This window comes from Siniperca chuatsi, linkage group LG9 (genome assembly GCF_020085105.1).
Source record: "Siniperca chuatsi isolate FFG_IHB_CAS linkage group LG9, ASM2008510v1, whole genome shotgun sequence".
NCBI lineage: Eukaryota > Metazoa > Chordata > Actinopteri > Centrarchiformes > Sinipercidae > Siniperca > Siniperca chuatsi.
The window spans coordinates 19,572,067-19,595,828 of record NC_058050.1 but is presented as its reverse complement, the minus strand read 5'-3'; the positions used below and the strand labels follow the sequence as shown (position 1 = coordinate 19,595,828).

The window sequence follows — 23,762 nt, the reverse complement described above, 5'->3', positions numbered from 1 at the left end:
AGCCTTACCACATCTGTACAAATGTCAGTCCAAAGTTCACCGCTCTTTGTGGAGGAGAGTTCCTCAAAAAAGAATATATTGTGCTTATTGTTAGGCAACAGAATATTGTTATACAGAATCTTTGCATTTGAGGTCACCCCCACCCTTCTTTTTTTTTTCTATTTATGACAAGTCATGTGTGCCGTCATTACTCATGCTCACTATCACATTTCTTTAACAGTCCCTGGCATCGGCACTTTGATATCTAATATTTTAATTGCTGCAGGGTCATACATCTTGCTGTCCTTTGCAACAATAAATGGGTTGTGAAACAATGAGCAGGCGTTGGGATAATTCACTGCATGCAAGTTCACCCGTAGAGTCCACAATGGACCTAAGACACTCTGCATGAATCCCAACAGGTAAGAATGTGTATCAGTGTTTTCCTCATGTAGAATAATATTGTGAATGTATAACATAATTATTTTCTAAATCTAAATAGTTCTATGTTTATTATGAAATGTGTTACATGGCTTGTATTTTTATGTTTAATGTTGTTTATTGTTATGTGTAATTTTGCAAATATTTAAAGTACTCAGTCCAGTATAGCATATCTGTTCAGTTTTTTTAAGTGTAAACCACTAAGAGCAGTTCATGTGAAGTAATAGGGTCCTAATTTTATATACAACACATAATGCACAACTCCTTGTTTCAGTTGTCTGCGAAACTGCCACACTGTTGTCTTAATGAGTTTGTAGCGTCAGATTAGGTTCATATTTTAATGGTAATTGTGCTTTTACACTATGTGACTTACTACCCTGCCTGTTATTCCCTTCAGCAGCCCCTGTGTCTTTGTTTGTACCCAGAGCTGCAGGTGGCAGCATAGTCTTAAAGGACATGAGAGGCTAGATTTCTTCAAAGATACACATACACGCACAGGCACACACCACTTAGCCCCATTGAGCTTTTCCCTATTCCCCTGAAGTACACACTTTGACCTTTGGATATTTGTTACCCGGAGAAAGTGACATTGGGAGTCAGCCAGTGGCTTGCCGCTTAGCTTGACTGTCTCTGTTTGTAAGGGGGTGTAATAATTAGCAAGTCCTCAACCTGTGATTTTTAATGTCCCTAATTTGGCTCAGACAGAATCTGTGTTTGTGCTACGTGATACTGCCTGCATTTCTAAAGTGTTTTCGATGAAGGGGCGCAACGCTGAGGCAGGTTTTGATATTTTCTTACACACCGTTTTGCATTTCATTACCACTGGTGAGGGACAGTGGGCTGTTTATGATTTCAAAACAGGGACAGGAGGTTGAAGTATTTTGGCTGCAGGGAAGAGTGTTTTTTACACTGATTTACCAGACTTGAAGGCTTGCATCTTATTATTTGGACTATTCTTTAACCTCGGCTGTTCAATTGTGTGAGACTGGGGTGTTTATGACCTGCTTGGGCAAGGTTTCCCATGGGTGTGAGGGACAGGAGGATAGGATTGTCGATAAAAAATAGTAAGTAACTGATAAACATAATCTATTTAATTTGATTTATCTTATTTGTTCATTATTTGTTTATTGGACTATTGTTAAATTTTTGATTGTAATAATTATTATTGTTTTTAATGGAATTACTCGTTGTTCCATTCTACCACTTACAAAAGAAAACACATTTTACTCTTCCAGGTTGATTAGCCGAGAAAATAGCCTGAAAAAATATTTAAAGGTTCTCAAAATTTAACTGAAACTGTACAATTTTCAAAGAAAACACCAACAAAATCCCACTGACAAGGCTGTACTGTGATTATTATTATTATTGTTGTTGTTAATAATAATAATAATAATAATAATAATAATAATAATGATAATAATAATAATAATAATAATAATAACTTGATTTATATAGTGTCTTTAAAAACAGATTTTACAAAGTGCTTGGGTACAGACAAGATTTTCCTTACCCAAAATACCTCACAATATATTGTCATTGATTTCTCATGAATGCAAATGGCTTAAAAATGTCTCAGCCCTGTTGCTGCATAGCTCAACAATTCACCGGGAAATGTCTTGGGTGCCATATTCTGTCAGCTCTACTGAATAAATACAAGTCCAAATGTCTCAAGGCTGTACATTGTCATTCATATAGAAATAATGTGATTCCTTACTGGTGGTGACCCCACATCTGGCAGAACTGTTAACCTTTTTGGTTATGTGGCTTTGAGGTGAGTGTAGCTCAGCCCCCCAACCCAACCCATGGTTTTCACCTCTCTGGAGCTGGAGCAGTGTTACGGAGCAGAGTGGGAGCCCTCACACTGCTGAAAGGTAGGGGTTTGTGTGTGTGTGTGTGTGTGTGTATGTGTATCAAGCAGGGGGTATTTGAGGCTGCCCATTTGGGAGGGTGTTAAACACTGAGGAGCTGGAGGAAAAGACTCTGTCAGCTTGGAGGACACAACACAGCCAGCACAGAGGTCACTGGAGCACATGCACACACACACACACACACACACACACACAGACACACAGACACACACAAATGCACTCATGCATGCATGCAAACACACTGTCATTGGCCCTCTCTCTCCTTCATATAGCAGTCAGGGGGAAATAGGAATACAGCTCAAACAGGGAACTGTTGTCACATTATGAGGAAGTGACAGTGAAGGTCTGTTAACTATCTACAGCCTTCTTCAAATGAGCATTTAAATTAAAACTTCAGAATAAATTCATACATAGTTAAATACTTGACAAATGTCAACATTTTACTGTTTTATTTATTTCAAAATAAAATATGAATCCCTTACATGCTTTTACATCATTCAATCATTGTACATATGTATCAAAACATTATTTCTTTGTAAAATAATTTTATAGAAAAAAACCCCATCTAACAACTAATGTCGGACAAGGTCAAAAATCCCTTTCTCTTTGTGTAAAACAGTTTGTTCCACTCCGATACAGCCAAAAGACACTCATTAACCATTTTTAACTATTCTGATTTGCATCGTGTGAACTAGTCAATCAGTATAGCACATAAAATGTACAAATGTCACACCACCAAATTTCAGCAGTAAAAGTGTATCAACGCTGGAGGCAAAGAGTATGATTGTGCTAAAACAAAACTACTCTAGTCCAGTGGATTTTTTTTATATATGAACACACATAGGTACACACACACTTCCTCTCCTTGTCAGCTTGAGATGGCTTCATCTACCATCCATTACTTTTATGTCCTGCCTTTCACCTAAATGGCCTTTGCATATTCACCATGGGACCTACTAGTGCATCTTGGGGGAGAGGACACACACACACACATACACACATACACACACACACACACACACACACACTGTCAAAGGTTGGCCGAGTTAGATTTACAGCCTGAGACATCACCTGTGACTGAGCGCCTCTGAAATTAGTCACAAATAGCATATTAGGGCAGCTAATCAGGCACGCCTGAGCACTTGGCTTTCTTTATGTGGTCATAAAGGGGAGAGTATATGGGCACCCTCAGGCCTTGGGGTGAATGATCGTCCTGACCTCCAGTGAACCAAAAGCCACACACGGCTGGGGAGGGATGGGATGTAGGCAGGGGTACTCCCACAAAATTAGTCTTTGATACACAGAGAAAGATGACTGTGCTGCATCAGGAAGTGATTTATTTTGGTTTTACTGATGCTGTGTTTAACTCCAAGAAACCACATGACTAAAGCACACAAAGAGGATTGCAATTACAGAATTAAGGACACATACTGTATTGTATGCCTCTCCTTTTATTTTTATATATATATATATATATATAAAACCACATGCAAACAAGTGGGTAATTGTAGATGAACTTAAAAATGTAATTCATTTTTTAGACTCCAAAAATCTAAATGCTAATTAGATAAATAATCTATAGATTTTAAACAGAGATATTTTTGGCCTCAGATTTGTATAACACAAGTATGCTCTATTTTGAACGCATGACTTCAGTCTCATGGTACCTTCCCACGAGCTAGTGGACTTTGTCGGACACAGAAAATTCTGGAACCACCAAGAAACCTCACACCTTCATAAAATAGTAAAGCTATCTCTTGATCCCTGACTCAAGTCTGTCGAATGAACAGGAGAGGGCATGAGGGGTTGAGAAATGCATAAAAGAAAAGTAGATGGGCAGGAATCGAGGAAGAAGTGCAGAGAGATGGAGGGAGGGAGAGGAATGAGGACAAGAGTTGTAGAGAAACGAGGGGAGGAAATCACTGCTCTATCTAACACACTCTTCGTTCCCCACCGGGGGAATAGTATGTTTTCAGATCAGAGTGATTGTTAGACAGTCAGATCCAATATGGGGATTCAGTAACTACTTAAACAGAGCTCACATATTCTGCCCCTAATTGACTTGGTGTGGCCCCACTAAATCACAGTATTTATTTAAAATAGCTCTCTGATAAAAATTAGTCGTTCTCTCTCTCTGTCCTCTCTCTCGCCCCTCGTTCTCTCGCTTCCATCTCCCTCTCCTTTGTGATTTACCATTGAGGAGATGAATTTGAAATTTCAATCATAGAGTTGTTAAATATTGATGGGTCTTCTAAGTCGTTAACGAGGTCTCGGCAAGGACGGGGGAATCAGCCCCTCTGTTCGCTGGCCCCAGCTTCGCCGCAGCTCAGCCATCTAGAGGGATCCAGCCAGGTCAGGAGGTCATTGTACCCAACCATAATCTCCTAACTTCTATGAGATCTTTTAATGTCCCGCCAAGGCTATTCTCTCTAACATCTGCTCTTATCATACATTACCATATGCAGAGAAATGTCAAAAAACTTTCTAATTATGCATTATGTAGAGCAGCCTTTATTCACTGTTCAATATGTGTCAATTATAATGAGATCACTGGTGTGTGATTTGATATGATAATAGAAATCTTTAACTGGGTCTCAGCAGACCTCTTGTGTGTCAGGACTGATCACTGTTGAAAAGAATACGCGCCTCCAGGCCACCGTAGAGCAAGGCAGCACTCAGATGGTTCAATATGCTACACCATAAAACCAAGATGAGACTTCTTTTATTATCGCTGCGGCAAGAACAAACTCGTTCCATCCAATCAAACGCTATGTACTTTGAGATGCGATCATTACATCTTACAAACGATGTCCCACCAAATAAGATTTGTCTGTGCAGAGGGGTCACATTAATGGCTTGTTTTCTTGTTGAGTCTGACTTCAAACACCTAAACACTGACTGATAGCGGAGGTGGTAGGTACAGTTGCATTGATCAGAATCCCTCTCTGTAGGGCATGTATTTGGTCTTTGAAAGACTGTCTTTCAAATCCGCTTGGTCTTAAACTAATGCATATGAATGTAAACCTAATATGTTATCAAATTCTATTTGTTATACACAACAAGATCTTTCAAATAATCACACTCTGTTCTTTGTGTAATAAAACAGCAATAAACTAATTGCAAATTATTTTTCAGAGGTTCTTGTTACTTTTGTTGGCTCCTGTGTTTTGGATTACAGCTTGAAAAATATATATTTATATCCACTACTAAAGCTGGGAACTGGGAGTGCAGTAGATGTCAATGATGATAATGCAATAAAAAGCATTTTGGGGGTATCTCCACTTCTGCACTTAGCCTCTTGGCAGTGGTTTGATCAAGACGGAATAAGCTTGTGACTTTTCAATTCCAGCCATAATTTGTTTCGATATTACATCTCCTGGATAGAGCAAGTGATGGAATTTTTCCTATCCGAGGCTGAGGCAGTCGGGAAGCTGACGATGTCCCATAATAGGTTATCACCAACCATATCTTTTGCAAAATAGAAACCCAACACATGTACATCTGTGGCCTAGTGTCAGAGCCTTAAATATACATCAGAAATGCATTAAATTTGCTGATTGCTATTCTTTTCCAACAGCGTGTCAAGCCCCAAATTTATTTTTGTTACGTGGCTTCCCGATTACTTTCAATTGCCAGTGGTCTCTCTTGACATTGACGGCTTTGAAGGAAGTGACAACATTAAATTTATTTTCTGTGTGCATATATATATATATATGTGTGTGTATGTGACTGGACGATGTACCAGTGTTTTCTCTTAGATTGTTTGAGCTCCATCAGTGAGATCCGAGCCCTTTCATATTGTATGTAATTTACTGGAACCACATACAGTATAGCACGGGCACTGCTGAAACACTGATCGGATCTCTGGAACACCGTTGCTTCTCACAGGAAATGTAACTGACACAAAGTAAAAGCTCTATTTGATTGCGTTTCCAAAGGAATATCCTTCCACACCGCTGACCCAAAATCCTACCTCTCAATCTCCTGCTGTAGTGTGTGTCTCTTCCAAATTTTAGACGAGTGGGATTTCCACACAGAGCTGAACCAAGTTTCTTTCAAGTGTAGCAAATGAGTCCCATGGTTTCAGGCTTGGTTTTCACACTGCGTAGTAAAAACACTATGATGATATCTGACATGATCCTAATAAGGTATATGGTAAGGTATAATGTAGATGGTACAATGCAGACAGCAGTTAATTAAAGAAAAAGCACGAAAGAAAGAAAAGGAGTGTGAAACACTAAATGTTTCAAGGCATGTACATCAATCTATTAGATGTAAAGCTTTTGTAAGAGGTAGGCCAGTGAAGGTAATTTGTTTTGAAACAACAAACAACCAGGTATCCTTGTATTCATTCCTGTTGTGCAAAAGAGATAAAAAAAATAATGATCTGGCTTAATGACAACCCCATTTGGACCGAGGCATCAGGCTATTGACCTCTCTCTGGGCTGTGAGGGGTGAGCACTTTCACATGTTACTGTCTATAAATTTCGGCCGTCGACACGCCGCCCTATTTCATCAGGGGCCAGGCTGACGTGCCCTTCGGATTGATGTCCCCCCTGCCCATTTGTCTGTTTTACACTCCTTAGTGTCTTTGTGCTCCGCTAGATCTGCACCTCTTTGCCATGATTGGGTATTGACAACAAATCAAAGGGGATAATATATGATGATGTTTGCCAATATCCCAACAAGACAAGATAGTTGTACGGCCGGCCCGGCTGGTTTACATGTGTTCTCTGTGAATGTCAGAGAGACTGCATATCGATTCCCCAGCAGACAAAGAGTCATTCTTCTTCTAGTGGCCAATACCTAGTTTTGTTAAAAGTGTGACAATGAAGAGGGCTGGGGGCAGTGAGTTTAGAATTAAGCCGTATTTGACATGCACTGAAAGACCCCCTTCTGTGGAGGGGGCTCTTCATGACTTAAGTAATAGACTGGGAATGCAGTTATTGCTTAGCCTTCAGAATTCCTTTGCTTGCGAGGTAATGTGTATATCAGAAAAGTTTGTTTTCTGCCCCTCAGGCCTACTCAATAAATGAACATAACAGCAGGTCCTTCTCTCTCGCTCTCTGTCTCACACACACAGTCTCACACACACACGCTCGCCGAGCATCTTTGAAATGGGTTTTGTATTGATTTTTGTAACTACCCTGTTAGATGACGTTGTGCCTTAGCGTGTCATTTCTAGATGGCCCTGCCCCGAGCAGGTCATTGAGGTGCTAACTGTCATTTGGAGGGACAGAAAAGCAATCATAGCTTTTTCATTACTTACTGTTTTCCCTCCCTCCCCCGCCCCATTTTCACTCTCTTTTTACCCCCAGTCGTGGGATCGCCTGACATATTATGGCTTCTGTGATTTAACTGCACTCTTAAATTAAGTGCTGGAATATCAAGCTGTAGCTTTAGAAAAATAAACTCTATGTCAAGGGATCAAATACCCTGGAGGTCAAAGTCATGAACTTGTAGTGGCGCACTCATCAATTTCAAACTTGTATGGGCTTGTTCTGTTTTAGGTGTACACAGGAGGAGGAGGTTGTGGCTTGACTATGGTGCTTTCATTTCATTCTGCAATATCTATATATAATTCTGTGCAATACAGACTCATGGAATTCTGGGATATCAACACAAGCTTGTACACATTAAATTTCTTCACTGAGATTTGGATTATTATGTGACAATACTAATAGATGTTGTTTTCTCCTGTCCGTTGCATGAAAATGTTTGAAAAAAGTTATTTTTAGTGAACTACAGCACAACTTTAATTAAGGTTACAGCTGTTACTACAGTACGGCTGGGGTTTTCATCATGGTAATGACGGTGGTTTAGCCAAATCATGTGTTACTTTGGTTAAGGTTAGGCAACTGAACTGAAACAATGTGTTGAGGTTTATTTTAAGTTTAGCAAATAGTTAAATTAGGAAAACCCTAACTACCAGTGGAAACTTCAAAGTTGGAGAGCTCAGAGTGAACTGAGGTCAGCGCTACCCCACCCAACTCGGTAATTAACTCATCATGTATTTGCTTTTCATGACATTGTGCTTATTTTACTACATCTTGGGAAACCAGACTCATCCAGTGTGATCTGTAACATACAGCAAGCACAGCAACACATCTTCTCAGGGGCTATGTTGGTGGTCAAGTTATTTATTTTGAATTTTTAGTCTGAACTTGTCTTGCACTTTAGAAATAGTAGACCCTTAGAGAAATCATCCATTTTAATGTTATAGACCACCCATATCATCATCTCTTCATTATTTAGTTTCTTAATTATAGAGCATGCATTTGGCTTGTATATGTAATTGATAAATAATGGGAATATCAAAATTCTGTGTTGACTAAGTGTTAGTGTTGACTGAGCAATAGTTAAAAACAGTAACAAAAATTTGCACAATAAATGATCTACAATATACTTTGTATAGTGAATTGAGAGGAACCCGCAGTCTTGTCATATGAGATTACCTGACTCATGCAGAGGAGTCAGGATATTTTGTCTTTCTATCACTGATGCTGAAGAGTGCTGTGTATGAGGACCAGCTGCCACAGAGAAGCGGGCTGATGGAGACAATAGTCAAAGGAAGACGAGATCAAAGATAAATGATGTGTACCAGTTACTGTGAGTAGTGCTGCTGCCGCCCCTGCAGTGTGCTGAGGGCTCTCGTTTGGTTTTAATCAATGAGCCTGCTCAATGCCGCGGCCTTGCACTGACTCCCATCTCTTTATAGGGAACTTAATCACCTGGGCCATTTTGAATTCAGTAGAAGAAGGAATGAGGGTGATGTCACTGCTTCCTTGGGTTACAGTAAGAGCTTGGGAAGCTGGCCAGGGGGTAATAGTCACAAATGACTAGTATGAGCCTCATTCATTTACTTGAGATGCAGTTTTATGAGAATTTATTGCAAATACATGCACTTCTGGTTATGAATAAATATGTAAGTTATGCACCTTTGACAAATTAATCAACTCTTGAATTTTTGAATTGAAATGAGAGGAGTCTATAAACAGGAAAGCTCGCTAACTTCTTACTGACTTCATTCACTTGCTTCTTGCGTGGGTCACCTTCAGCTCAGCATTGCACTAATAATGACTACAGAGAACGACTGAGTGTTAGGAATGAGGAACAAAGAGATTAGACCAGTATGCATCTCTCCCCGAACACCCGCCCCCCACCCCAGTCAAAATATTGTTCTTGTTATACGTTAAGTGGGAAAGACGAATTGCGCTGCCAGATTCATAATGTCATTAACAGTTAGGCATAAGGTTAGCCTTTACATCATATGCTCAATGTGACCCCATTACTCTCCATCAACTCATCCATCCAGACGTCCTGGGGACCTGGGCTGTGGCCCTGCACACCCCCTGTAAGCCTTCCAGAAGCTGGCAAAGCCTGCTTGCTTGCCCACCCGCCCCACCTCACCACAGGTTCCTCACACATGCACAAACACACACACACAACACTCATATACATACACACATGCAAGGATGCACATATTCATATACAAGCATGAGTGCATGCACGCTACGGCATGTAAGTTTAAAGAAGGTGTCCATGCAAACTTACTTAGGGAACACGTACTCACACACACACACACACACACACACACACACACACACACACACACACACACACACAGACGTAGACATGCACGCGTCCGCTCGCCACCCTGCTCGTCCATCGTGCCACTGGAAGATTGTGCTCCATTCCACTGAAGGTGTTATGGGCTGTTATCAGCAAGACCATTCCATGGATGGCTGCCCTAATTGAGAATAATGAGGGTCACATTGAACATATGGTCGCTGTTGTGTCCCCTTTCCCCCCTTCTTCTCTCCTTTTCTCTCTCACTTTGTGTCTCTCTCTCCCAACTCCCCCAGACAAAAGGTTCAGTCAAACTTTGCCACAGCCAAGCAAAGATCTGTGTGGCAAGTGGAAAAAGAAAGGACATTGTCAAAGTTGTTCTTTTTTTCTTCTGACAAGTTAATGCCCACACAGTCAGTGAGAAGGGCAGTGACCAGCCAATCAGTCGGAGGCAAAATGCTAACCCTGCTGAGACAAGCGGTGGTGGAAATACTGGCCTAAGCATTGTGCTGATATCAAGCTCCTTTGTTCTACATGCAAGCACGGACATTTGCTCTTCGTTACCAAGGTCCCTTCTGTCATTGAGAGTTGAAGAATAGAAGTGCAAGCATATTTTAACATCATACACCTCACAGGCAGACGGTCACCAGTATGCTGATAATGATTAAGCTTGCATTTGTATAGTAACAAAAAAAATATTGAATATTATTTGACCTGGTGTCAAAATGGATTCATTGCATTTTTGTAGTGTATATGAGACAGAGCCGCAGGAAGGACATGATTCAGTGGTGGATTAAATGTGAATGTCAGTTGGAGTCAGGAACTAAGTTTACTGTTCTCAAAGCAGTCATGTGATATGGTTGGATTTCAGAATAAATCTTAGTAGCCTGCCACTATCATGTCATGTCTTTCGTCATTCAATATGTCTGCAGAGGAGATATCTAATGTACACAGTTAAAATCTGCCCAACTTGTGTTGCACGGGTAGATTCATGTCCAGAGCTCTGAGCACTTTATCAACACGGTCTCATGGTGAAATAGAAATCCTGGAGCTGTTCCCGGTAATAACACCGTTGCGACTTCGACGAATTAATCTAGTGAGACATCTCTCTTACTTTCTTTCCACTGGTAAAATTGTCTGCCCTTTCCTCGCTCAAGGAAGAACTCTTCAAGCGCTTCATTAATTGCACTGACACTGTGAAGTTTTATGTTTTCCATGAAGTTGTCGGGTCTCCAGCGCTCCCTAAGACCTGTCAGTATTTGGTCAAAATAAAGTTAGCAACTGTCAAAACAGCAGACTTGCAAACCAGCACAAACACAGAACACAATGAAACCATTAGATTGACATTTGCTAATGTTAAACAATTGCCTGCTTGTTTATGTGACACACCCCTGTTGCAATGTCATCTGCAGGAAGTACCTTTGCATGAAATACTGTACGTCTCTGTTTACATAGGAATCATGCGGATTGGATTTAGATGAGCTCGTAAAGACGCTTTATGAGCCCACTACCAAACTGTGAATTGATTTGTTGGCATCTCCATTTCTTGTGTAATATCCTTAGGAGGTTGGATTTATGACTATCTGTGACCCAGTTGCATTGTCACTGCGCTGCATAGCCCCTGGATGCAGGCGCAGGTCTCCGGTTTCATGTAGAGACAGGTGTAGTCTCGACGTCCGATGATATGTGTAACATATGTGTGTACAATGTAGACATATGCCTTAATGTACTGACATAGTAGAATGTTTTAAAGTATATAGCCCATGCACTGACATACACGATATGTGCAACATATGTGTGAATGACATAGGAATATACTTTCATGCTTGATAATGGAGGATATATCACTTACTATATGGTCACACATGATATGTGCAGCATATGTGTTTGATGTATAGAAAATCCCAACTTGTCATGTGGTGTAAATTTTTAGAACTTAAATTGTATACATGGAAATACATCAGTTGTTGAATGGTCAGTTCTTTCTGCAGACACTGACGGGAATATACTCACGTGGTTGATATATTATTAACAAATATCTATCAAATATTGCTTTAATGTACTTGTAACTTGTGTTTCATTTGACACGCAGCACATATATAATTAACCTCTAGTCCATGGTGTTTTTGATTCTTAAAGAAGAATTTATAAAAAATGGAGGACTATACTATATAGAAAAAACACAAACTGAGCCATATAGCCTCTCATAGCCTCTAAATGCAGCCACTCAATCCATAAAATATTGCTACTGTACATTAGGGGTGTATTGAGAAAATTCTGTCTTCATTTGTTTGACCGCTGAAATATAAATGTCCACACAGGCCCCCCGACCACTGCAGGAGCCAGCCGTTGACATTTCTCCACTTTGAAAACACAATGAAATCTGAATATTGCCTCGACTGAGCAGATGCCCGTAGGGAAATAATCGGGGGTCTCTGAATAGTCCCTAATTGAATTGTCTTTTACTAAATAGAGTTTGCTCTAATGCATTCTCTCATCGGAGAATATGACAGCCGGTGATGCTTCTCATATCTGCCTAAAAGAGCCCCCAGATCCAAGGACCTATTAACTGTATTACCCAAACCAATATCCCTGCCTAAACCCATTATCCTGAACCCATTGTGTATTTTTGTCACTACATCTTTGCTCAAAATCCGAATCAGCCCATGATGGATGCTTAACAAGACTACACTTTTATCACATATTCTGCTGACCTTCAACAAATTGCTTTGCAAGTTTGCTTCCAAGATTAATGTGACAGAGCTGCTTTCTTTAACGCAGGATTCAGGGTGCAGATGGGGGCCATGTAGGCCCACTGTTTTAGTTTCTCCACGCTCGTAGGCCCTAACCTTCATATGAACCCACGCCATCCGTCAGATGCTGTTTCTGTGAGGTAGAATGTTCATTTCAGTCATGTACTTATAGTGCTGCAACTGGAAAATCGTAAAGATAGTTTGGTCAATTAGCCAAAGTTGAAAATAAACAAATGTCCACCTACTCCCTAAAGAAGAATGGAGGTTTTCCAGGCAGGGCTTGACAAGGAACAGGTTAAATACCTGTGTTGTTGTTTCTGGATAAGGCATGACGCTTGTAAAAAGTTCATATAAATGATAAATCTTTACACCCCACAACCTCCCATAGCTCTGCTCCACCCTCACATGAGCCAAACTCTCTCCAAAGGTGTAAATCACTTTGACCTGCAAAACCCCCCAACAATATGTAGCAAAACATAATGTATTGCAATTTCCTACCAAAGTAAACGCCACTGTTTCAGCAGACAGGAGGCTCATCTCTACCACTGAGTTTGAATCATGATGTCTGAGTTGTCTGTGTTACTGAAGTTACACAGCTAACTCTAATAGTTGCTGGCTTAGCAACATACCTGTAGTATATAGTATATCTATACATCAATATTAGTGAATGGATATATTTACACCAAAGTACCAATGTACTAATTATTTTACAAATAGTCACCATAGAGTTGTGGTGTCCTTTAAAGCAATATAGACAACAGCTTTTCATCTAAATCCAGCAGGTTTCTTGCAGAAACTGCATTCCGTAAGTATCTCCTCCTTAGTTAGCTTTGGAGAGCTTTCCTTCGCTTTATCAGTGAGGACCTGTGTCTTATCATGACTAATGCTGGAAATTCCTCCCTGAGATAAGTAAAGGAGCTTAGGATTACCCTCTTGACTGAACATTGGAAAAGAGAGGGAGACGGAGTATGCACTACATGTTTGTCTGTACGTGTGTGTGAGAGAGAGGGAAAAAGAGTGTGTCTAAAGACGAGAGAGGAAGAGAACTGAGGAGGGGGTTCAGCTGGTTCCTCTGTATATTTTCTCAGTCGTGAGGCAACCTCACCATTAGTGTCAGACACTCAGATTATCCAACCAACGGAACAGGGATAAGTGGATTGATGAGGTGCTTCCATAGTCCCCGGCTGCTACAATGGAAACCGGCCCCATACTCCTGAAGCAGCTATTTTCCTCAAGGAAGGGCAAAAATAATGAGCTACTTAACCAGACCGTTCACTGCATTTCTGTCATATTACAGCTGGCTTGTTTGTTTATCCCAGACAGATCTATATTTCATTTTTTTAATTGAATTACTTTGATACAGACTAAAAGCCCTCAGCCTAATAACATGCCAATTACAATGAAGACCTACTTAGAATAAATATGAATATAATTCAGCAATTTATTGCTTTAAATACAGGGAGGGCCTGGCTCCCTTGACACCCATTGATTAATAATTGGTGCTGCAATCTTAAAGGGCAATTAAGGAGAGCTATTTCAGATCTTCACTTAGAAGTTAAAATGCCATTTGTCAGAGAAAGCGGGTACTCCTTACCTCTCAAGCTCTAGATCAACAACTAAATCAAATAGATATTCTCTGACATAATGTATGCCCACGTTCAAGATATTGGACATTATGATTTTTAAATTGATAGACCAGCATAGTCCAGTGGAAATGTTTGTGGTGTGCCCTGTGTTTACCTTGTGGCAATCTATTTTGAGCACTCTGCTTGATGATGCTATGCATTTGCATTTCTTGGCCATTTGCATGGATATGCCCTCGAAATCCATACGGTAATGAATCATCACATTCTCAATTTATTAATGGAGTTGGGCTTTGCAGCTTGTCTAAATCTAGTAACATATGTTTTATAAATATGCATTGATTTATTTTGGTCTTAGATAAATTATTCTCAAAAAGCAAAGTCTGTGCATTGGCTACTTAAGTAATGACCTGTCTACAGCAAAGTATTCACTCACTGGCTACTCATAAACATAACATATAGGTAACCATATGGACTGATTGCTGTAGCTCTATTAGAAGCATTGCATTTGTTTTGCTTGCCCCAGCAATACAGGATTTTTATTGAACATGTTTTTTTGAGAAAATGTATCATATAATTTGATACATATTTGTCACTTTAGATGTAAAATAATTAGCATGGTTTCAATTAGTGCAACTGAACAAAATAGGCTGTAAAATAGTTTATTTGTATGCCAGTACTGTATGTAAGTACAATGTGGTCTCATATATGAATTAATCTAGTGGTTTTTAGCCACAGATTTTAGGATCCAAAGCTCTGCTAGCTATTAAATCAGGGACTACAAGTGAATGCAGCTAACTACACTTAAGTATTTGGTAGTTTGTTGAAAAGCAGCAGTACTCTGATCTAAGATCTGAAAACTTCTGCATTAATACACAACCACTGCAAAGATGGTGTTCCTCTAAATATGGCTTCAAGGCTTTATTTTGTTAATAAACAAAAATGGTTGATTATTTCATTCCAGTTGATGATAAAATAATGTTTCATATGAAATCTGTTATTCAAGAAAAGAAAAGAACACATTTATACATCTCATCCTGTGGCTGACAGAAGATATATTGGCAAAGATTTAGGAAATGTATGTCCTTTAAATAAAATTCAACCATTTGGAAAAATATGGTTGGCTGCTTTACACAGTGAGCGTTATAAATACAAGAGTTAATCATTCTTCCGCTGCAGTCTGTAGTTTGTTTAAGGCTCGCCTCATTCACAGCATGTTAAAGATAGCAGCAATAATAATTTTATTGGCTCTCAACAGTTAACAGCTCCCTTGTCCTCGAGCCATGGAGGATGAAGGAGACAAACTGTGCAAAAACTACCAAAGTGCATATAAAAGTTAACCACTTACCTTCTATAAATAGTAAACTTCCCCTGCTTTTTTTCACACCGGTAGTGAACTTGGAAACCTCTAAAGTGGGTAATTTATTCTTCATGAGTTAATGGCAAAGTAAACAACACTGCGAGTGAGCATTTTGTCTTGAAAAAATACCCCATATAAGAAAGGTTGGCCTTCATTATGTGACTCAAGTGTTGGGTTCATGAACAAATCATTGATCAAATCAGAGAAAGGGCATTTATGATAAACACTGCACATTTTAAGTGAAGGTTTTATAACAGCAGTGAAAATATAATTTATAAATAAATGAAATGGAGATATCCCATCACATTTTAAAATGCAAAATCGTGAAGAACATTTGATTTGATGTTACACGCAGTGTGGAGTAGGAGCTGTACATCACATATTGTACACTACCTACAATATAGTGTCGCTATGGATTTGTTTTATGGTAAACATTTACAGTATTTTCTAGATGATTAAGGAAGAATGGAGAATAATACTAAACAGGAGCCAGTGCAAATATTCTACAATGCTGATTTACAGCATGTCTCAGCATGACCTCTCGGATCACCCATAAATGTCCTAAAAACTTGTATCTCCAAAGTCACCTTTTCAGGAAATTGGAACATTTTTGTGTAGTGAAAAATGACAGCATCGCTATGAAATATAATTTAATTTTCATGCAAGTCTTGATAATGTTTTGCATGTTGTCTTTTCCAGTTGTCTTTAATTTTGCTATAATTATTTTAAAGACCAAGAAACACAGTGGACTTGCATTGTTGTTCATTTTCCAGTTCATTTTGGTGGTGTCGACTAATCTTAGCATCACTGAACCTTCAGTAAATATCAGTCTCTGACTGTCATTGAACATCGTTTTTCTAATATTGTAGAATATAAAAGCCCTGGACACAGCCATGACATAGACCAAGATATACCTAACCACTTCCTTTGCCCCAACCTCAGCAGCAGTAAATGGATCCCTCTCCTTGTTCCTCTGACCTTGTGTTTTGACCCACTAGGCTCAGCTGTTAAACACAACACCTAGTGGATATCACACAAGTCCTTAACAACCTTCCCAAGGCCATGATAGGAGAATTATCATGCACATAACCATAATTCTGATTCCATCTTTTGGAGCAGTGTTGTGGTTTAGCAGGTGGGAGTGAGATGTTTGACCTTGTTTAAACCCATAAATCTAATCTCATCATCCATCATCCAGTCAATTATTTGTCATTTGTGTTGTGATCAACTGCTTCAGGGGATGAGTTGTGTCCCAGGTTTCCCAACAGTCAATCTCAGCTTTCTCTTTGGGGACTTAGTTGTTGCCCTCAGCTCAATCAGCTTACTGTCATGAGATATACTCTTTGTCCTACTAGAAAAGTGGACTGGACAATATTGCCATAATAAAAAGTTAGAAGTGAACAAAACATTACTTACTTTTTGGTCAGTGTTCTCATCTGGAGTGCCTCTTTCACATGTCTCTTGCATGGTAGACCATAAAGTATGACCACTCGATTTAGAGTCCTAAAAGGGGCATTAAAAGCTATAGTTTCAATTAATAAAACAACACTGGCTTTAGCATTTTTATTTTTGGGGTTCCAAAACGTCAACTGGAATCTCCAACGTCACTTCAGTCAATCAAAAATCTATGTAAATTTGATTAGGAGATTATCCTGTTTTTGAGTATTAAGCATTTAGTGTAAATGTGTGTTATCTTCTCAAAACTGACTCCAGTAGGAGTAATTCATTCTAACATTACATTTGTCTTTTATTTAATAATAGAGGAACTATAAAAATGTATCTAAATCAGTCTCCGGAGGGATTATGCCAATGAAGAATTGTCAGTTCTCCAGGTCTACAAAAACTTTTTGTCTCCAGTAACAGAATGATTTGCTGACATTTTAGTGAAGGGCTTTAGCACAGTTTGAAGGGCGATGGGAAACAAGGCATTAAGGAGGGAATACAAACTGAATTGTCCTAATGCTCAGGTGTAAGATAGGGTAAGTTATACAAATGCTGAAGTTGAGTTCGGTTTTCCTTCTTTAATTCCTTCTTTATCTTTGTTCTGCCCGGACTGCCTCTCAGCTTCCAGTCTGTCACACTGAAGGGGCATAATGGGCCTGAGAAGATCAACCCATCTAAAGAGGGATTTGGAACCTTTCACCTCAGAGAAATCCAGGCTGGGGGAAGCACTGGGGTTCGTACATGTGCAGAAGTGCACATTTTCAAGAGGTGTTAATACCCTTACCTGCTCTTGTCTTGAAAATCTCATGAAAATGGAAGGAATGGATTCAGTTTTCTTTTTGGAATATAAAACAATGTCTGATTCAAATAAAATGAAGTCCAACAGTGAATGATATACAGTATGCAGACTCAACAATAAGGCTAGTTTGGATCATTGGGTAACATTGCATGACTTCTTATTAGATTACTTTTAACAAGTGTTTTATTGAATATTTTGTCAATCTAATCAGATGGGCTATGATACACTCCTTTAGAACAGAAGTGGTCTCCTAGTCCTTTTCAGTGGAGTAAAATCCATAAAGCCGATAGAAAAGCTAAAGTCATGAGAGCCTTAAAAACATTACCAGAATCAGATTGCAGCTGAGAACCTACATGGGGAATGATGTTATGTTATGAAGGATTGATCAGTGTGTTGCTTGAAATAATTAGCAATGATTTTTGCGCGCATGCATTGTGTGTGTTTGTGTGTGTGTTTGTGCCATTCTATCTGGATAGCATGGATCTGTTTACCTCTTCTTATTTGCCTCATGGTGTTTGAAAATATATATAAGCTACGAAGATGCTACCAGGCAGATAATATTGTTAATAATAATTTTAATGTGTGTGAATAAATAAACATTCACTCTGTACCTTCTGTGGGGTTTTGAATCACTGCCATTGTACAATAAGATTTATTAAATTTGACCAAATTGACCAAAGCATACCTTTTCATCATTTCAAATCTACTACACATCTCTGCTTTAGATAACTGGTAAATATACACCATGTACTCATTTTAGCAAAACCTTGTTGTGCTTTAGGATTCCATCCACATGGAAATTTCAGAATCTACAAAACCTTGCTCTAGTGGGAATAGCATCCTGGATATACACATGGTATATTTTTGTGTGTGTGTTTATTTGATTAAAGCAGCAGAAGCTATGATTCTGACAATCATTAATCACTATATACTAATTACCAGAATGTTCTTTCATGTTTAGCTTCAGATGTTAGAAAATGAATTCCCTTGTCATTTACTGGGATGTTCAAGACAAGGGACAAACAAACACTAATAAGGTCTGTCCCTTTCAAAGAGGACTAGCCATGTAAACACACTCCACCGCTTCTTACTAGGTGTAAGGACCATTTGGTATTATTGAGCTGTATTTATTAAGGAGGAAATATGCCTAATTGTTAGGTTTCCTATCCTCAGTCAACATGTTTTCATTAGTATTGACATGGTTTGAACTGAAAGCAAGAAATATGTAGAATACTGGGACAAAATCATGTATTGTGACAAGTAGTGTAACTATGTTAGTGATATAACTGATATTGTGTGACTGTCTGTAGTGAGTGAGTGGTACACACATACCTGAATAAATCTGATCTTCCACTGTCCGATGCAATAGGCTGGGCAAATGCATTTATGAAATAAGCCCTGATTTGTTGGCTGCATTTGGCAGATAGCCAAAGGCAACAAAGCAACATAAGCAAAGGTCGTAATGTTGTTTACTCAGACTCAATCAAATAAGAAATGACAAACCACACTGTCTGATTCTAAAAATTACACTGAACATTACTGTTAAATTGTCTTTATTGTTTGTTGGAGTTCCTTCTTTGTGGTTGGGACATTTTTTTGCACCAGGGATAAGTGGGGGCAGCAAAGTGGTTGTTGATGGCCCAAAGCATCTTTTGTTTTTGCTGATCATTTGAGGCAGATTAAGTAAATGTTGTTGCGTGAGAGGTTAATAGTAGTAGAAATACAGTAGTATAAAAAATGCGTATTTGTAAAAATGATTCACAAGTTGTTCATGTCATAATTTGAGCTTTTCCCGTGTCAAAGTTGATACATGAGTCATTTCCCTCTGAGCATTGTGAAAACATCTTGTGTTTTTGAAAAGCTAACTGAGTTATGAGATACAATGTGAAGAACATGAGATTTAGCCCAGGCGCTAACACAGTATCAGCCAGGCTTTGGTGCGAACAACAATAGCGGGGCCTCCGCAATATCAAATTTTAGAATCAGGAGTTTATGAGCAAAGCTTTCGGTGGACAAGAGGACCTCGGGGCCTTATAGCCTGAAGAAAGGCAATTACTTGTATAGGTATTATTGTGTGATGGATCCTATTTGTTGGTGACCTGAGAAACATGCAGTACAATACACAATGTCTGTGGGAGCTAGTACATACTGGTGAAGTTTTTTTTTGTTATCAGAGTGTAGTTTGAGCAAACAATAATGAAGAAGCAAATGGCAAAAACATATGAGGCAAGAAGCAATGATCTATAATGTGAAGTGGACAGACACATTGAGTTAACTGAAAATGAATCTAATTGCCAGTCACCTGACAGACATTAACTGTAGTGCAGAATCACATACCGAAAAGACAAACAAAAGACTGTTTTGTTCCCAAACACTGTAATGACAGTACATTTAGGGAAAATATCCAGTGTTTAAATACTATTTATAATTACTTACAATGTGGAATACACTATCTGCATAGTCAGCTGTGCTACACTACCACTCTCAACATTATACCCTGAATACGAAAAAAAGTCAAAGAAATTACGCCAGTGGGAGCATTTCAACCTCTCCTTAGTTAATTTGGACTATGGCCTACACTTTATTGCAGAAGACTGAATCACAGCTTGCAAATATTCATGACATGAGTGATTCAGTTTTAGTGGACCTTTACAGCATTTAATTAAAAGTAGCATTTTGGCCAATTAAATAATCAAAAGGGTGAACGTTAATACACAGGAGGTCATTTATGACCCATGATATGGAGATATCAAATGACCCAGGAAATCAATAGCCACATTTGTTTAATAATATTGCAGTAAGTTCAAGGTGGAGACGCGGAGCAGATGGAGGTAATAAGAAAGCCGAGCAACAGCTGAAACAAACCAGAGACATCTTGCCACAGAGCTGCCGTCACTTTTCAACACATTGGATCAGGCAAGACAAGGGCAGCCCCACAGGGGGGGCTAATGCTCACTCCTCTCTTGAACCTTTCATTTCTCTTCATCACAAAGCAGGGAGCACTGGTTTCTGTCATGCAGATGGCTGTTTATTCTACTGTAGCATGCTCCACAGCAGTTAGCAGCTAAATGTAAAGAATCCAGTTTCAGGATATAATAGAATATAATAAGTGTACGCACTACACATGTAAACCTAACTAATGTCAATATATACTATACTCCCTATGGTTGTCAAATGCACTTAAAAAAATTCAGTAATGCATTCACAATAATACCCTTTCTAACACAATCATTTCTAATCTACAAGCTGTCTGGAGATTTCTACTGGAGCAGACAAGTACATCCTTCTCTCTGTCACATGTTTTACACCACCTTTTCCCCAACCAGTCCATCCAGTCTCATCCAGGGCCATCTCTGTCATTGTACAGTATATGTAATATGTCCCAACAGAGCACCTGGGGAAGTGGCCATGCTAACACCTGACACACACACACACACACACACACACAGATACTCCCATCAGCTCTTGAGGTCCTGCTGGATAGATAGAATAACACCCTGTGGAGCTGCTCCGACACCACCTGGGTCCCCCCTCTCTCTCGCTCTCTCTCTTCCTGTACCATCCCTCTGCAACATGGTCGTGTCACTGCCAATCAGGCCTTCCTGTCACTGCACTGTGGTGCGCGTGTATGTAAGGCAATTGCACTGCCTCACCCCTTGAGTGGACACGGAGAGGCAGAGAGTGATGGAGGCTGCCACCTAACAGCCTCTAATAGCACCTGACACAGCGTTACACACAGCTACGATCTCTGTGCCGCCCAGCTGAGTTTGGGTTAGGACAGGACAGGCGAGGTGGGGGTTGGGTGGGGGATGGAGACAGGAGTTTTGGTGGGGTGTATGTGCCTGAGGAAAGACAGCAGTGAATATCAGACTGGTCGATGTCAGAGAGTGTGCGCATACGCAAGATTAATACAGCATCATTACTCCCCATCAGTTTTATTTGATAATACAGTGGCATATAAAGGTAATAAAATAAAAATTTCACAATCTGTAACACGACAGGATTTTCGCACATTTAGGCCTTCTTTACACTACTCCCTAGTGATAGTGTTTATACAGCTTCAGTGATACCCAATTCTTCCTTTAATTTCACTGGATGTTGTGTGTCCTTCACTCTTGCTACAAATCTACATTAGAGGATTAACCCTAATCCAACCCTAAACCTTAACCCTAACCCAAATAATTAATTTCATCCTGTATGACTTTTTCTAACATATTCAAACTTTTTCCCTTTTTTTCCTCAGGATGAAACCATTCGTCCTGTACACTTCAAACGGGGGAGGATGCAGGGCTTAAGTGAAGATGATCCATGCTGCCTATCTTTTTATGCCAACTGACACTGCTGGTGACCCCCGAGCAGATGTTCCTTGTAATAATCTGCAGTTGAGAGAGGCATGCACGCCAGGTGGAGATCCCGGAGTCCACTCCCAAACGATTTTCCCCTTATAAAACAAAAGGAGCTTTGAGGTATCGGCTTTCAGCGACACAAAGATCGGGGTGTAAGGGTCTACAGAGGGGAGTACTTTTAATACAATTAGAGGTCTTCAGAGACAGGCAGCGGGGCCAGGCAGGCAAACAGGGCACTGGCTGACTGACCGACTGACTTGGCAAGACAAAGACAAGGATGTTTAGATGGCCACAAAACAGGCTTTTAAAATGACACAAGGTGCACTGTTGCGGCGGGTGTTGAGGTAAGAGGAAATAAAGAGGCGGAAATGAGAGAGCTGTTGGAAGATATGCCATAATATCTGTAAAACTATCTGGATCTGGTTTTAGTTTGGGAGAGTGGGGAGAGACTGGGGGAGGCTAGGCAGAGGGAGAGAGTCAGTAAGTCAAAGACAGGAGAGAGAGAGACTAGGGGACTGGAGCCGCCTGAGCCAGAGTCCCCTAAGCAAGGGCACAGCTCCTGTTACCGCCTGCTAATGGAGTGGGGCTATTTCAGTAGCATTGATTGACTGCTTTCTTCCTCTGAGCGAGCAACTTTCTCATATCTGGGGGAAAATGGATCATAAGCACCCCGGCAGACGAGAGCAGGCTGGTGGAGAGGATGATGTTGGTGGCACGAACACCCCTCTGTCTTCTCTCTCTCTGTGTGACTGTCTGGTAGCTCGGTGGTGGAGGTGGGGTGGATGGGGGTTGGAGGTGTAGGGAAGCTACTGTGAAATTCCTCCTAAGACCTTTAGGGGGTGCAGTCATTCCACCTTGAAACTGATCAAGCCCCCTCTCTGCTTTGTCATAACTGTCAAACGCAAATCCTTCCTGGTTGATTGTTTTCATTGTGGGGAGAAGGGGTAAGGCTGACAGATTTCCTGAATAAGAAATGGGACAGGATATGAGAATTTATCTGACAGGTATACACGGCTGATTTGATACCATTGTGGAGCTGGATTAGCGGGTCACAACCAGTTTTGGTACCAAATTAATGATGGTTACTAATTAATTTGACAGGGTGGGATGAGCAAGGGCAACATCACGCACTACTTTGCTGCTGCTGATGAAAGGATGGCCTCCGTCTTAATTAGAGTTTCTCTCCACATGAACAAGTAGCTGACATTCATAATTTCTGGTGTACTAAAACAAGTTCATCTCAAGCTTGCTTTGAAGCCCATCAGCAAAATGTATGTTCTTTTATTTTATTTTTACTGTTAAAAATGGACAAAAGTGGTATCCAAATAAAACACTTTACATCTCATTTTTTTAAATATTCACATTCAATATTAAATAAATTCCAGCTCTTTAAAAAAACAAAATCAAAATCAAACTTTAAATTGGTCATTACACAAAAATAAACACACAAGCCCCAGCCCACACTACTGTCTTTAAACATCTGCTAATCTGCTTTCATTGGCTTTCCCAGCCCGAGGCATGCAACTGAATGTGTGTGTGTGTGTGTGTGTGCGGAGATCTGTGATGAATGCCTAATTACCTGATTATATATGTTTATTCTAATTCATCCCTCTGGAGGACT

General features: G+C 39.9%; 1 long non-coding RNA gene across 1 annotated transcript in view; it reads left to right on the top strand.

The window, feature by feature from the left end:
- The window catches only part of LOC122882146, a 79,753-nt gene extending 56,267 nt beyond the window's left edge, over positions 1–23,486 (top strand). The window contains exon 2 of the long non-coding RNA XR_006379294.1: positions 22,039–23,486. This is a non-coding gene — a long non-coding RNA (uncharacterized LOC122882146). The remainder of the gene's footprint in view (positions 1–22,038) is intronic.
- Positions 23,487–23,762: the final 276 nt, after the last annotated feature.